Here is a 7,073-nt window from a genome sequence, read left to right as displayed (position 1 = left end):
TGACCAATAAAAATATTAGTGAGCAAAATTAGGAAGTGACACGCTCCACATACAATTAACTTAAGTGTCTAAGACTTATGGACAAAGCCCTCATTCACTTAGAACATCCATTCCAGAAATATGGAGGGTGTATCCAGTGAACTGAGATTAAAGTTTTAGACATATTACTGCTCACTTACCTCTGTATACGGCAACCAGGAGAACTGTGTATTCATATCAGAAATCTTAGAATTATCTTTGTACAATATTAAATTTTACACATTTATCTGCAATCCACTTATTCTTCCCATTATGGCTCCTTCCAGGAAACTTGACACTCTCCTTTGGTGGTCTCAGGAATCTTTTCAACATAATTATTTCTTTAAAAAAAAAGATTGCTTTGAGCATAAAATGCATATGTGGCTCTGCCATATTTATTAAATGGATCTTGAAGTATTTGATTCTTGGTTGAAGGTAGAAGATATCCACACTGCTTTGAAGGGAGTTGTTATCTTCACAAGTGTTTTTGTAAATCACTCTTCTCAATAACTTCTCCTTTTGTTGATTTACTTAAACTTTCAAGAAACTGTTCAGAAACTTTTACGTAAGGAGCTAGGCTGGTCTTCTTATAATCTCTGATTCTATGCTTAATATCAGATTCAGCTTCCTTCTCTTTTTCCTATTCACTAGTGGAAATAGTATCCAATTCACGGCACATGGCGCTTATGGTTGGTACAGTAAATGGATCAAACTGATCTACTTTCTGTAAATCAATAAGCGCAGTGCAATCTGTTTTAGGTTGACCACTAAAAGGCCTCTTCAGTCAATGGTTGATTCCTTTGCTAACACTGATATCCAGCTGTGGAAAACAGTACTGGAGCGCGATCTCTCACTATAGCCAGGGTCTACATTTGTCATTTTCGATGTTATTCTGACACCTGCTGGCTACCTTCTTCAAATGCTCCCAACCCTGAAGCGAACGGTGATGATTTTGGAAGCTTTGTTGATGTTCATCATGAATTGTTTCAGAAACAAGGCCTACAATCTTATTCCAGCTTTATTTTCAAGTATATCTTGATCAAGACATATTCGTCAATGTATTCTTTTTATTATGTTTATAGATTTTCTGACAAAAGGGTTAATCTTTTCACTTAGGTGAACTTTCTTTGTAACGTCTTGGCCACCCTTAACAAGGCTCAAATACTCAACTACCCCAGAAAGTACTTCCGAGGGCAATTTTAGGATTCATCCCAGACCCAGCAATGAACACCTCTCCTTCCAGAATATACCCAGAGACGATGCTTAAATCCCAAATCCTCGGGCTTCCCTGGTGGCGCAGTGGTTGAGAGCCCGCCTGCCGATGCAGGGGACACGGGTTTGTGCCCTGGTCCGGGAAGATCCCACATGCCGCGGAGCGGCTGGGCCCGTGAGCCATGGCTGCTGAGCCTGCGCTTCCGGAGCCTGTGCTCCGCAACGCGAGAGGCCACAACAGTGAGAGGTCCGCGTACCGAAAAAAAAAAAAAAAAAAAAATCCAAATCCTCCTTCAGGGCTCTGTCGATGGTGCATATGACCGATGTCATGAGAGCCCAGCACTTAGAACATTTGTCTACATCCTCTTTTCCAGATCACTCTGGTTGTTGAAGGATTGGTAGTGAACGTAAATATCTTTCCAACGTAAATGAATATTCACGGTGCCGAAAGTAATTCTTTATCACTCCACCAAAGTTGAGCCAGCGACAGTACTGGGCCTATGGAAAGAGCCTCCGGTAATAAAGCTTAAGCAGCTCCGGCAGCTCGGCTGCGTCCAACGCCTCCACAGAGCGCGGAACTCATCCCTGGCCGGACGTCCCAGAGAATTGGCGGGAACCTCAAACCGCAGCCTCGGCCACTGCGCAGGCGCGTCGCGGCATCAGCGGCCGTCTGCAGCCGCCCCCGGGAGTTGTAGCTCCCGCCTGGGAGATGGCCTGGCGCCCGGAGGTTCTGCAGCATCTCTGCCCATCCGCTCTGACAGTGGGTCCAACGCTCAGACGGAGAGAAGGAGGCCATGCCTATTCCAGAAAGAAGTTCTTCTGCGGAAAGGTGAGCCCTTGAGCATATTAAGAATCAGCAGCCCGGTGAAGAGATACGTGAGGCAGGGCGAGGTGTGTGGGAAGGGGCGGGATGTCCCAGGTACTCCCCAGGCACGCCACTCCTCCCAAATTTCCGCTCTGTTCACCAACCCGGAAGCACCCAGTGTGATTTTTAGTACACTACGACTTGCCTGCTGCAAACCCCCTAAAACCCATGTACGCCTGAGGACGCGGAGGTTGAAATAGAGGGGGAAGGGTAAGCTTATTTGCTCTCTCTGCTCAGGTGGAACTGCTGCCAGGAGTCTGAGCTCCAGAGTATGAATTAACTTGAGATAGAGTTCAGAATTTGCTTATTAGTCTCCAAAACTTCAAGGCCAAAATGGTTAAGAAATTGGCCAAAATAAGACATGGTTTCTGTCTGAGTAAAGCTTCAGTTGATTCTTTCAGACCTGGTTATCTAAATTTCAGAACAGTGAGAAAAAGAAACCACTCAATTGATACTTGACTCTGGTTCATTGACTATCTAAAATAATGCAAAAAGTTAGCATTACTCACATTTTGGGGAGAGGAACTGGCTTAAGAGTATTTTTCCCTATCCTAAGACCATAAATATATGCTCCTATATTTTCTTTAAGAATAGTTCTTTATTAGTCTGTTATGCATTTTTTTTTTTAAGTCTAGTGAAAAAAAGAACTTGCTGGGGGAGAAGGCCATGGAAGGGCTTGGGTACCATGGAAGATAGAATATATTTAAGTATCTATTCTGTATTTCAGGAAGATAGAGATATTGTTAAATTTTAAAAAAATGAAAGGAGAGGCAGCAACCAGAAAAAAATTGAAGGATGTATGAATTTAAACCCATCAAAGGAAATCTGATCTGTCAAGTGCAGGGCAGGAAAGGAAAAATGGAAAAAATATAAATAAAAGATATACAGAGAAACTTGGACAAAATAAAGAAAGAAATACAAACAAAGAAGGAAATACAAAGAAACTTGGACAAAACTTGTATTAATGAGCACTGGGTGTCGTAACAAAATACCATAGACTGAGTGGCTTAAACAACACGCTTTTATTTCTCACATTTCTGGAGGTTGGGAGGTCCACTATGAGGATTCAGTTCCCTGGTAAGGGCTCTCTTCCTGGGCTGCAGAAGGCTACCTTCTCACTGTTCTCACATGGTGGAGAGAGAGGAAGCAAGCTCTCTGATGTCTCTTCTTATAAGGGCCTTAATCATAAGGGTCACACCTTCATGACCTCATTGAAATCTGTCTCCACCTCCAGCTGCCATCACATTTGTGGTTTGGACTTCAGCATGTGAATTTTGGAAAGACACGGTTCAGTCCATACTGTTCCACTCCTGGCTCCACAAAATTCATGCCATTTTCACATGCAAAATATATTCACACCATTCCAGTAGCCCCAAGCCTTAAATCTTTTGAGAATTAATTCTAAATTCAAAGTCCAAAGTCTCATCTAAATAAAAAATCAGATATCAGTGTTAATCAAGGTATGATTTATCTGAGGCAAAAATTCCTCTCCAGCTGTAATGTTGTGAAACCAGACAAGCTCTGTGCTTCCAAAATACAATTGTGGGACGAGCATAGTACAGACACCCCCATTCCAAAAGGGAGAAGTAGGAAAGAAGGAAGCGGTGATGAGTCACAAGCAGGTCAAAAACTAGCATGGTGAATTCCATCAGATTATAAGTCTCAGAATAATCCTCTTTTGTTTGATGCTTTGCCTTCTGGAACCATTGAGGCAACAGTTCTGCTCCTGCAGCTGTGCAGGGCAGGGGTCATGCCCTCAAAACTCTTGTCAGGTGGAGGTCATTCGCCCAAGCCTCTTCCAGGTGAGAGAATCTAGCCTTGAAGGTTCTGGGTGACCCCAGCCCCACAGCTTCAGTCGGGAGCCATATGGCCTGTTGAAACCAAAGTGGTGGCCTTAATGATCTCTGAATTGTATGCAGGGCGATTCTTTCCTTTGTTTTAAATTGAGGTATAACTGATATACAAGATAATATTAGTTTCAGGTGTACAACATGATTTGATATTTGTATATATAGTGAAATGATCACCACAGTAAGTCTAGTTAAGATCCCTCAGCATCTGCAATTACAAAATTTTTTTTATTGTGATGAAAAATTTTAAGATCTACTCTCTTAGCAACTTTCAAGTATGCAGTACAGTGTTAACTATAGTTACCATGCTGTACGTTACACCCTCATGACTTATTTATTTTATTTAAAAATTTTATTTATTTATTTTTGGCTGCATTGGGTCCTCATTGCTGCGCATGGGCTTTCTCTAGTTGCGGCGAGTGGGGGGCTACTCTTCGTTGCGGTGCACTGGCCCCTCACCACGGTGGCCCCTTCCACTGTGGAGCATGGGCTCCAGGCATACGGGCCTCAGTAGCTGTGGTCCATGGGCCCAGTAGCTGTGGCTCAGGGGCTCCAGAGCACAGGCTCAGCAGCCATGGCTCATGGTCCAGCAGCCATGGCTCATGGGCCCAGCCACTCTGTGGCACACAGGATCCTCCTGGACTAGGGCCTGAACCTGTGCCGCCAGCATTGGCAGGTGGACTCTCAACCACTGCGCCACCAGGGAAGCCCATACTGGAAGTTTGTACATTTTGACCCCATTCACCCATTCTGTCCACCATCACCCACCCCCACCCCCAGCCTCCGGCAGCCACCAATCTGTTCTTCTCTGTATCTATAAGCTTGTTTTCTTTCACTGTCATTGTTTTCTTTTCTTGAAGAATAGTGCATGTTTGCAGCCGAAAATCTTTATTGTCCTGTCCTGTAGAATCTAAGAAGTCCAATAACCTTTCTTTATTTCATCCTGTCTTGATCCCCTTCAATTCAAACTGGCAGTGTTTCTGCTTATATAATCTCATAATCTCTTTATCAAGTGATGGTCCAGCCATATCCTTGGTGTTATCTTCTGAATATACTTTCTCATTTTTTGAAATATGGACAGGCTGAGAATTTTCCAAATCTTTAAAGTTTGTTTCCTTTTTGCTTAACAATTACTTCTTCAATTCATCTCTTCTTGAATTTTACTATAAGGAGGCAAGAGGAACCAAGCTGCTTCTTCAATGTTTTGCTTAGCAATGTCCTCAGCTAAATATCCAGTTTCATCACTTACAAGTTTTACCTTCTACAAAACACTAGCACACAAACACATTCAGCCAAGTTCTTTGCTGCTTTATAACAAGGATTACCTTTCCTCTGGTTTCTAATAGCATGTTCCTCATTTCCATCTGAGACCTCAAAATGGCCTTTAACATCCATATTTTTGCCAGTGTTCTGCTTATGATTATCTATGTATTTTCTTTTCTTTTCTTTCTTTTTTTTTTTTTTGCGGTACGCGGGCCTCTCACTGCTGTGGCCTCTGCCGTTGCGGAGTACAGGCTCCGGATGCGCAGGCTCAGCGGCCATGGCTCACGTGCCCAGCCGCTCCGCGGCATGTGGGATCTTCCCAGACCGGGGCACGAACCCGCGTCCCCCGCATCGGCAGGCGGACTCTCAACCACTGCGCCACCAGGGAAGCCCTATCTATGTATTTTCTAACAAGATGGAAGTTTTCTCTCCAGCTCTCTCTTTTTTTTTTTCCTGAGCTCCTCAGAATCACTCTTAATGTCCGTATTTCTAGCGTATAGCTCTGAACTCATCAGGCAGGTCTTTACCCATTACCCAGTTCCAAAGCTGCTTCCACATTTATAGATGTTTGTTGTAGCAGCACCTTACTTCTTGGTATCAAATTTATATTAGTCAGCTCAGGATACTATAACCATAGACTTAAACAGGAATTTATTTCTTACCATTCTGGACACTGGGAAGTCCAAGATCAAGGTGCTGGCCCATTCAGTTCTCCATTGAGGGCTCTCTTCTGGCTTGCAGATAACTGCCTTCTTGCTGGGGCCTCATATGGTAGAGTGAGAGCAAACAAGCTCCCTGGTGTCTCTTCCTAGAAGAACACTAATTCCTCCGTGAAGCCTTACACCTCATATATGGTATATATGATACATATAATATATGTATATAAGTGTATGACATATTTATATAGTGTATAAATGTTATATTTAATATATGTTTAAATCCAGCAATACTCACTAAATCAACTTAAAGTCAACTAAAGCTATAAAACAGGAGCTAACTTGGCAAGAATATGTAATTTTATTAAGAAAATAGTTGTATTAAATGTATTAAACAAATTTACATAAATAAAACTCAAAACTTGTTGGGACAAGATAAGCAGATTGGAGTGAACAGAGTTTAGAGCACATGGCTGTGTAGACAAATGGATGCAAAACTATACAGATATACTGGAGCCAAACTGTAAATATTATTGCTTTAAATTTTAGCCTACTATTGTTGGGGCGTATGGAAGGCTTTTACAAAAGTTAAATGGCATGACCAGAATTGTATTTTAAAAATATAATTATGGCAATGGAATCAAAGCTGAATTGAAACAGAGAGCAAGAGGACACTTGAGAAAATGCAATCAGCCAGGAGGTTTCCTCAGCTAAAGAAAAGAAGGTCCTATACCAATGGTAAACTAATTTCCTTTCAGTCAGTTAAAGTTACTCCCGTGTTCAGGAATCTATCATGGCTCATTTTCCACTGGTGAAAGCCTCAAATCTACCTGGAATTAATGACACCCACATTTTTTTTTTTTTTTTTTGCGGTACGCGGGCCTCTCACCGTTGCGACCTCTCCCGCTGCAGAGCACAGGCTCCGGACGCACAGGCCCAGTGGCCATGGCTCACGGGCCCAGCCGCTCCGCGGCACGTGGGATCCTCCCGGACCGGGGCACGAACCCGTGCCCCCTGCATCGGCAGGCAGACTCCCAACCACTGCGCCACCAGGGAAGCCCAACACCCAGATTTTAACCTCACTCTTCGAATATAATCATTTCCTAAACTGTTTGTTTAAAAGTGCTCCCGAAACTTGTAGTAAAGTGATTTAAAGAAGACATGAGGCTTCCCTGGTGGCGCAGTGGTTAAGAGTCCGCCTGCCGATGC

At 43.2% G+C, this 7,073-nt stretch overlaps 1 pseudogene; it reads right to left on the bottom strand.

Moving 5' to 3' along the window:
* Positions 1–493: 493 nt before the first annotated feature.
* On the bottom strand, positions 494–2,026 carry LOC113605156 (DNA primase small subunit-like; annotated as a pseudogene).
* Positions 2,027–7,073: the final 5,047 nt, after the last annotated feature.

Source organism: Aethalodelphis obliquidens, unplaced genomic scaffold (genome assembly GCF_003676395.1).
Source record: "Aethalodelphis obliquidens isolate GAN/ISIS:26980383/991018 unplaced genomic scaffold, ASM367639v1 scaffold2, whole genome shotgun sequence".
Lineage (NCBI taxonomy): Eukaryota > Metazoa > Chordata > Mammalia > Artiodactyla > Delphinidae > Aethalodelphis > Aethalodelphis obliquidens.
Note: the sequence above shows the minus strand (reverse complement) of the source record. Positions and strands in the feature narration are given on the sequence as shown.